This window comes from Macaca mulatta, chromosome 2 (genome assembly GCF_049350105.2).
Source record: "Macaca mulatta isolate MMU2019108-1 chromosome 2, T2T-MMU8v2.0, whole genome shotgun sequence".
In the NCBI taxonomy this organism is placed as follows: domain Eukaryota; kingdom Metazoa; phylum Chordata; class Mammalia; order Primates; family Cercopithecidae; genus Macaca; species Macaca mulatta.
The window spans coordinates 171,501,288-171,511,506 of record NC_133407.1 but is presented as its reverse complement, the minus strand read 5'-3'; positions in this window follow the sequence as shown (position 1 = coordinate 171,511,506).

The window sequence follows — 10,219 nt, the reverse complement described above, 5'->3', positions numbered from 1 at the left end:
TCAACACCTTTCAAACCATTCATGCAACCTGATTATGCCTGGATGCCAAACAAGAACCCGGGTACCAAGAGGGCAGGGTGTAAAAGGCCGTCACCCTGACTCTCCACTGAGTGGGTTAAAACTGAGCTGTCCACGAATGGCAACTGCTAAAAGAGCATTAATTGTAACACATCTCTAGATGCTGCTGTTGGGCTGGAGCTCAAAAGTGCTCACCCCAGCCCTGGCACCCTCTTGCCTGTGTGCTCCCGCTCCCACAGAGAGTTTAAGTATGGTGGTGGCCAAGTAAGTAGGCCACACCCCTGTCGCAAGTCCCGAGAAGGGGTCAAGGGGACTCTCCCATCTCAGAAGTATGACAATTTCTTACAAAATTGAACATAGACTTACTGTACAACCTAGCAATTTCACTCCTAGGCATTTAGCCAAGTGAAACTTACATCCTCTAAAAATGTGTGTATAAATTTTTATATATGTTTTACTCATAATAGCCGAAAAACCCTGGAAATAGCCCAACTGATCTCCATTGAGTGAATTGCTAAATAATCTCCGTGTTATATTACATCCACACAGCAGAATCCTGACCATCATTGAAAAGGAGTGGACTATTAATACATGCAATAACTAGGATCAATCTCAAATGCATTATACTAAGTGAAAGAGACCAGACTTAAAGCCTACCTTCTGTGACATTCAAGATAAGGTGAAACCATAGGAACAGAAAACATACTAGCGTTGCCAGGAGCAAAAGGTGGGGGAGATGTTGACTTTCAAAGGACAGGAGGAAATTTTTTGTTGTTGTTCTTTATCTTGATTGTGTTAGTGGCCACATGACTGTATGCATTTCTCATAATTCATAGAACTGTATACTAATAAGGGTGGATTTCACTGCATATAAATGAATCTCAATAGAAAAAAGGTTAAAAAAGAAAGAAATCTGGGGACCTGAATCATCGGTTTTTGTATTATCCTTATATTTGATGGTTGTTTCTAGTTTGGTCACTCATCTGTTTGTTCATTCCTTTAAGAAGTATGTGTTGAGTGCCCACTATGTGCTGGGCACTGTGGGTTCAATGGCAAGAAAAGCAGATACAGGACTGCTCTTACGAAGTTCCTTGAAAGAAATAAAACAAAGTGCAAAATATTTTATTGCTTGTCCTTGAGTAATGTAAAGGTCCTATCTAAAACAGGCAGGAGAAGCATGGAGAGTGGGCTTTGAAGAAACAATTTCCCAGAAACTAGGGTACTAGTTGTGCAACCCCAGATTCACCCCACATCATTCTTCTCCATATAGCTGGTTTCCAAACTTCCTTTTGGCTCTGTGAGGGATTTCCAGGAGCAGCTTATTAAAAACAGAAGATTTTATTATAAAAGATAAGCCATTATTGACCATTCACTTTTCTAAAAAAACACAAATGTGAGAATAAAATAAAAATACCCAAGACTCACTAGCCCCTGCAGGACAGAAAATAGCCCTGGACAGAGAGCCTGCTTATACCTACCTAATGTCTGAACTTCTCACACGTTCTAGGGTTTCATATTTTGTTACCTCTTGCAAAGGAAAGGAAACTGGCTAGAAAATTCATGTACAAGAAGGTCACAACTTTAATGACTTGTACAATCTAGTTTGCTGCTTTAACAGACAATATCAAATAAGCACTGTCAAATACTACTCCCACCTAATCTTTGCTGTCGTTGTTCTTTGAAATTATCTTTGGGATTGGTTATGTTCTCTCACTGTAGCTTTCGTTTATCTCAGAGCACACACCCTAACATCCATGTGCAGTCTCCATGCTCAAGTATTCCAGAATACAATTCTCTAGAGCCTAACTTCAGTTGACACCTGACTCCAAATTGCAAATCTCCCTCCAATCAAAAAGAAAGGGAAAATTCATTTTTAAGGGCAATTAGCAAATATATTACAAAAATAATTTCAGATAAACTCAATGTGACAAACGGTGCTGTCAAGTCCTCTTATTTGAATACTAGTCATTGTCTTGAGAAAATGTGTGCAATGTAGGATATCTTCTTGGTATATAAAAGGGGAATATTTCCTTCTGTTTTTGTAATCTCTTTAGGGGATTGCCTGTGGTGCACGTTACATTCTGGTTGAATATTTATTCAGCAATAAGAGTGTTTTCTTTCTCTTCTATTTTTGTGGACAGGTTTTCTGAAATAGCAGGAGATTTTGCTTTTAATTCTGTTTCCCCAATAGTAGCCCCATTAATCTTTTTTTTTTTCATGAATCCCTCAGGTAATTGACTCTAGGAAAGATGTTACGGTGGTGAATTTTCTTATTTTGTAAATATTTGAAAATCAGGAAAATCCTCCCATCAATAAATTAAAGGAAGCATTGAAGTAAAAAAGAATATTCTTAACAAAGCTTATATTAAAAATTAGAAGTTTCTACTGCATATAGATCTAAGAAACCTAGGGGTACCCTAGTCTGTTTCTCCTATTCTCCTCTTTCAAAACCATTCCCTTACCCAGGCTGGATAATGACAATAAAAAATAGAGTATGTGTTCCAAATTATCGAATGCTTCTTCCTTGCGTATGGAAAATCTGGGATGACAACCAGTGGTCTGGCCATTTTGTGTGTGAAAAAAAGAGGTATGTATATGCGAGAGTCTGAAGGAATCTTCATATATCATTATAACTAACCTGTCTCTTCCCTGTTGCCTTCAGAAAAAAAGAAAAGCAATCAATCTAACCTAAAAGTGCCACCTCCTCAGTGGCCTCAGCACCTTTTGCACTACCTAGAGGCTAGCAGCAGGAGACCAGAACATCTTAGCATTGTGAAAGAGAGACAACATGGACAGGGTGCTTAGCCAGTGAGTAGGGCTATTGTTGACTTCTCACCAGTATGAATGAACAGATCCCAGACCCTGGTTGGGGCAGCCTGAGCAGACACAGCCTGGATGCTGCTCCAAGGGTGGCTTAATTAGTTCCAATATTGTCTAAAGGAGTCTTTCAGTCCAGAGAGCCATGGTAGGGTGAGTTCTGGAAATCAACCTGCCCATTGTAATTTAGGGGAAGGTTAGGAATTGCTTTCCAGCGTCTGTTTTACTCAGGCCGCTAGATGGAGAAGCTGAGCTGTGGAAGTGTTAGCTATCCATCAGTTGTGTAAAGTAGCATGAAAGAGCAGGATATTTATAATATACAGATTTACTGCTGTGAAACTGACTGGACTATAAATAATACATCTTCTCTCCATAAATGAGTAGAGCAACACACCACCACACAAAGAAGCCCAGATAACAAATCTTTGAATCACAGATTCACTCTTTATTCTTCTCAGTGTTAACCCTTGTGCCTAACACATGTAAGAAACTATATTTCTAACATATGTAAGAAACTGTATGTGTTGAATTGGAAATAAAAGTCTGGATATTTGTTAGCAAATGATAGGGAAATCAGAGAACATTTGGGTTGAGATTTTTAAATTTTCTTTCCTATCCTTTGGCATTGCTGTAAAGAATTAATGACCAATGACTGTTTTGCTCTATCCTTTGAAGATCATAGAAAAGTATAATCACAATAAGTATTTGTTGAGAGCTTGCTAATAATCCAGGAACTCTGTTAAATGCTTTAGATACAATTTCTAATTTCTTCATGTAGGAATTCTGTGGAATAAATACTATTTCCTCTTTGTGGTAGATGAGAACACCAGGCTCAAGTGACTTGCTCAAGGATATCCCAATAGGAAGTGACAGAGCTAGGATATATCAAACAGGGTGTGGATTTATCCATTTGTTGTCCTACTTAATAAGTACTTGTTGAAAGATAAGGTTGACTTGGAAACCTGGTCTACGTCGCTCCAATGTGTCAATAAGGGGTAGTATATTAGCATGTTTAGTGTGTCAAGGCTTCCCAGTTCTTACGCGGTTTTCACAATCTGGGCTGGCCTCAGCACAAGGCACGTTAGAAACCTTTAGGATAAGAGTGAGTGATAAGAGTGATTCTAGACACTCCTGCTGTTTCAAAGGCCTAGATGGGATAATTCTAGTCCTAGTCCAGTCACTTTCTGGCAATGATGAAAAGAGGAAAGGGAATTGGGAGAACTATTTATGCAGAAAGAAAACTCTTTTGGGGCATTTTATTATGGGAAAAGAAGTGGTTTATTTAAGACTTCTTACAGTACCAGGAGTCAAATAGTTTAGTTAAGACTTCCCTATTCTTCTTCCCTTTAAAAGAGGATAAAGGCTGCATGGTGACAGAGTACTGAGGAATCTTCGTGAATAGAACTTTCTACCTATATACTTTGTGATACAGAATATGAGCTGATTAGTGGTCCTAGCTAATGTCAGATAGTTATGTGTTTGAAAACTGTAACTATTAATTGCTGCTATTCCATACAAAAAAGTATTTTGTTTAAAGAGGAGATAACAGAGTTTCAGTAACTCTCTAGGTGAACGTTGGGGTTGGACTTTTGCTTTCTGGTGAAGAGATTTCAGCACATAGCTCTATTGACTTTGCGGGAGCCATGGTAATCCAGAGATGATTGTCTAGAAACAGAATGGGAACTTTTTCAGTTCACTGGGAGTGCTCTCATAGCTCAACCACCAGGAGGGTGGCACAGAACTTCTCTGAGAATGAATGACCCTTGGGGAGAATGTTTCTTCATTTGCAAAGTTTCCTGTTTTTCATTAGTAAAACTAATATAGAATAGGGAAGATAAGTTAAGTATCTGCAGAAAAAGTACAAACCAGGTTTAAGCATTATAAAAGTTAAAGAATAAAGCTAAATTACAAAAATATTCAAGGGTCAATGGACCAAGGAAAGCCTTTTATATAAAAATTTTAAAAGCAGACAATGTTCCGGGCATTGTAAGCAAATAAGCAGGTTTCCTCTGAAGAGCCAAATGAAAGTGAGCTCTAAGCACCCTCCTCAGCCAAAGTCTGTACATTACATTCTTTCAGGTAAAAGCAGAGCCCTAGGCACATAACCCACCATGCCCTGAAGATAAAGCTGGTTATATACATCATGCATGGTACAAGGATTTTATATTCCAGTGTCTTGTGTAGTGGCCCTTTCCCACAGGGAAAAGGTTTACAATCCAGTACACAAACCTAGTCCATGACATTGACAGTGACTAATGTAATGGAGTGTATGCAATACTTCTTCAATGGCTTAAATTTCCATAATAAAATCTAAATAACTTAAAAAGCGTTATACTGATTGTGCTTGGAGGATTTAAATCCGTGTCATCATGCCTAGCTGTGTGACTTTGAGCAATTTATTTGCATGCTCTAAGCTCCATTACTTCCTTGGCAAAATGGAACTAATGATGGTACGTACCTCCCAAAATTCATATGACTGCATAAGCTAATGAGGGAAAAGCACTCAGAATAGCATATCAGAAGATACATTAGGCTCTCCTTAAGTAACAGCTACTGTTGGTGGAGAGCACTTCTTCCCTCTCCTGGTGCTTGCTCTAGATCAAGGGCTGACCTCTCCATTGCCTTTATATTGCTGCCCATCTTCATTTTCTCATTTGTTCTACTGAAGAGAGATGGTTTATTTGGTTGATGAATTTGGAAGTAGAACCTGGACATTCTTTGTTAATCCCCTTCTTCCTGATATTTTTTGGAGTAAATTTAGTCTTAGAAATCCTGCATTTTCTACTGTTCTCAGCTCTGCATTAAGCTTAATGACAAATGCCTACAGTAGTCAATCTTTCCAATTCTAGGGTAAAGAAGGCAACCACATGATCTAATGTCAGCTCCATGAGTAACAATGGTGAGCTTGTGAATGTTTTAATCTCCATCTGCTTTAACCCTTTATCACAATTTTCAGTTGGTTCAGAACTCAGGAGAGGAGGGGTTCTTCATTAATGGGATTCCTTAAACACTTAACAGCTGTCAGGTCATCATCACCGGGAAAAAAACTGGTTACGGTTAGTTGTGGAGAGAAGTGGTAGCAGTTTGATTTGACTTTGTCAACAGAAACAAACCAAGCTGTCTTTTCTACAAGGACACTTTTGTGACAGGAGCCGCCATACTTGGCTTCTAAAACTGTGCCCACCACCGGTTATTTGGCATAGCATTGAGATTTCCAAACCCCCAGGTGGAAGTCTGGCTCTGAAGACGTAGCTTTAAATTTTTATTAATTCTTCAGGTATGTATTTAGGGCTTACCATGTTAGAGGGATATGTTTTATAACTTGTTTTCAAATCTCTGCTCTGCCTCTTCCTAGTTGTAAGATTTTCAGTTTACTCATTCATAAATTGGGAATAATTGTACTTACCTTATATGATTGTTACAAAATGAGTTCATCATAACTCTATGGCATGTGTTGGATGCCTCCAATAGAGAAAGCATGGACTAACTTGTCACTGTTAAGACTATTTTCTCAAATTACACGCCAGGCATTGTGCTCATTGCTGTGAGTATAATGGTGAATAAAATGATTACTGAAAGTTTCACTTAGGCCTAAGTTGTCGGATTCAGTCTGAATCAGTTTTCATTCCTCACTATTATAATTCTCTGAGAGCTACCGAGATGAGTGAAGTGCAACGAGTGAAACAAATCAATACTTGGATCAAGAACAACATTTAAACTATATTTTAATACATTTTATTTTTCATAAAGTGAACCAAACCATTATTGCTGTAAGAGCAATATGCAAAATATCTAGATGGCTATAAGCTTATTTTCTGGCTCTAAGACTAAAATTTACTCTAAGAATTTCTAAAATGTTTTGTATATTTAAAATAACGAATATTTTAAATCAAGGAAATTCTGCAAAAAGTATATGTGTTGAACTGGCTGGTCTCAAGGTCCAAACTTCTTTTCTGCTTAGCACCAAGATCGTCCACATAGGATCCAACTTGATGTTGCTCCTTGATGTAGGGAAGTGTGTTTCTACAGCAGGACGCCTCTCATAGCCACAGTATTAATACATGCTTCAGTCTTCATAACAGTCTCACTCTTTCCTAATAGAAGTGCAAAGAAAAAACAAAAGCATAGAGGGCTTTGGTATTTTCAACATTGACTTACAACCCAGAGTAGGATGTATTAGAGGGTCAATTTGATTCCCATAAGAAACACTTGGTCATTTTTGCTAAGGCCAAGGAAGGAATTGAGCACGTGAGTGTGAATCCCTTGTCATTCATAGAGTGGCGGCAGAATGATTTAACCTAGGAGTCAGAGTCTGAAAAGCCACTGATGCCTGCTAAAATGAACAGGTATAGTTTATGGATTGTCAGGAGGAGGATTGTCCATTGTGAGAAGGATTGACTTAATCCATTACCACTCATTGAGCTTCAGTTCAGACTATAAAAACCCCCTCTCATCAAACCAGTATTGCTGAATGCAAAGGGTGTTAAGAAGAAATAAATAACTTTCAAATAATTTATATTTCAATAATGTTTAACAGTTTCATAATCATGTTTTTGATTATAAAATCAATAGAACCACATAAAATGAGAGAAGTGAACAAAACCACTCCCACTCTCATCCTTCTAATTCCATAATTAATTTGTATTGATCTTTTCGAGACCCTTTTCATGTCAAAAGATGTGTATGTGTTGTATGTTGCATATTTTGCCTTCCTCTTCATATTTTACATTGACCTGTACAACCAACCCTTTTAATGGTTGCATGATATTTCCTCATATGGATGTTCTGTAGACAATCTTGTTGTTAGACACTTGAGCTCTTTCTTTTGTCATTAAAAGTAGTGGTGCCTTGGATGTTTTATACACATTTACTGTAAGAATAATTTACTTTGGATTAATCCCTGGAAGTATAATCACTAATTCAAAGTGTGTGAGCATTCTTCTAACTTTGTTACAAGTTGTTATTACTCTTCTACCAGCAAAATATGAGAAAATCAATATCTCTCAATTTTCATCTATTTCCTCTTCTATTTCAAAGGAAATAGATTTTACCAATGAATAAAAAATTTGTCAATTAAAAAAGCAAATGCTAATACTTTATTTTTTTAAAATTTGCATTTCTTAGATTACTATTTTCCCCATTGTTAGGTATTGTCTTTTACTTGAATTAGTTGTTCATAGTTTGCCTGTTGAAATTACAGTGTTTTCCTAATCATCTTGTACACATTATTCCAAGGTACAGATATTGATCTTATTGTAAGTAATTAATTCTTTTTTTGGACCATTCTTGAACTGCTTTTATTATTATAGGATTATATAAGAAACTGCTGACTTGGGTGTCCTCCTGCCAAGAAGATTATCAATCTCCAGCACCTCCTTATATTTCCTTCTGCTTTCTATGACAGTATTACTTTCTTGAGGTAAAAGAGATTAATGCATTAAACATTACCTAAATCATTCTGACTTAAATTCAATATACAAAAAAGAGAATATCTGCTGATAATATATGAAAGTATTCTTTGGGCAATGATTTTTAAAAAATCTTTTTTTTTCCAATTTTTATTTTAGATTCCGGGGATACATGTGCAAGTTTGTTACCTGGGTATATTGCGTTATGATGGGCTTAGGATTCAAATAATTCCATCACCCAGGTACTGAGCATAACACCCAGCAGTTAGTTTTTCAACCCTTGACCCCTCACTCCCTTCCCTCTGTAGAAATCCCCGGTGTCTAATGTTGCCATCTTTACATCCATGAGTACCCAATGTTTAACTTCCACTTATAAGTGAGAACATGCAATATTTGGTTTTCTTTTGCTGTGTTAATTTACTTAGGATAATGGGTTTCAGCTGCATCCATATTGCTGCAAAGGACATGATTTGGGTCTTTTTTGTGGCTGTATAGTGTTTCATGGCATATATGAACCACATTTTCTTCATTCAACCCACCACTGATGAACACCTCAGTTGATTCCATGTCTTTGCTATTTATTGTAAGTGGTGCTATGATGAACATGCAAGTGCATGTGTCTTTTTGTTAGAATAATTTGTATGTATATATAATCCCCAGTGATGCCATTGCTGCATCAAATGGTAGTTCTGTTTTAAGTTCTTTGAGAAATCTCCAAACTACTGTCCATAGTGGCTGAACTAGTTTACATTCCCGCTAACAGTGTATACGTTTCCTTTTCTCTGCAGCCTCCTCATATCTGTTGTTTTTGACTTTTTAATAACAGTCATTCTGAATGGTGTGAGATAGTATCTCATTGTGGTTTTGATTTGTATTTCTCTAATGATTAGTGATGATGAGCACTTTTTCATGTTTGTTGGCTGCTTATATGTCTTCATTTGAGACACATCTGTCCATGTCTTTCATGCATTTTTAATGGGGTTGTTTTTTGCTTGTTCAATTGTTTAAGTTCTTTATAAATTCTGGATATTAGGCTTTTGTCGGATGCACAGTTTGGGAGTATTTTCTCCCACACTGTAGGTTGTCTGTTTATTCTATTGATAGTTTATTCTGCTGGGCAGAAACTCTTTCGTTTAATTAGGTCCTCCTTGTCAGTTTCTGTTTTTGTTGCAATTGCTTTTGAAGACTTAGTCATAAATTATTTGCCAAGGCCAGTGTGGAGAATAGTGCTTCCTAGGTTGTCTTCTAGGATTCTTATAGTTCGAGGTCTTACATTTAAACCTTTAATCCATCTTGAGTGAAGTTTTGCATACAGTGAAAGGTAGGGGAAAGAATGAAATAGTTTCAGTTTCATTCCTCTGTATATGGCTAGTCAGTTATCCTAGTACCAGTTATTGAATAGGGAGTCCTTTCCCCATTGCTTATATTGTCAACTTTGTTGAAGACTAGATTGTTTATAGGTTCTCTATTCTGTTCCATTGGTCTATGTGTCTGTTTTTGTACCAGTAGCACGCTGCTTTGGTTACTATGCTTTTATAGTATTGTGATGTCCTGGCTTTTTGTTTTTTTTTTGTTTGTTTGTTTTTGTTTTTTTTTTTTGAGACAGAGTCTTGCACTGTCACCCAAGCTGGAGTGCAATGGCGTGATCCTGGCTCACTGCAACCTCTGCCTCCTGGGTTCAAGTGGTTCTTCTGCCTCAGCCTCCTGAGTAGTAGGGATTACAGGTGCCCACCATGAAACCCAGCTAATGTTTTGTATTTTTAGTAGAGATGGGATTTCACCATGTTGGCCAGGGTGGTCTCAAACTCCTGATCTTGCAATTCATCCGCCTTGGCCTCCTAAAGTGCTGGAATTACAGGCATGAGCCACCACACACAGCCATTTTTTTCTAATTCTGTGAAAAATTATGTTGGTAATTCAATATGAATAGTGTTGAATCTGTAGATTTTTTTGGGCAGTATGGCTATTTTAACAAT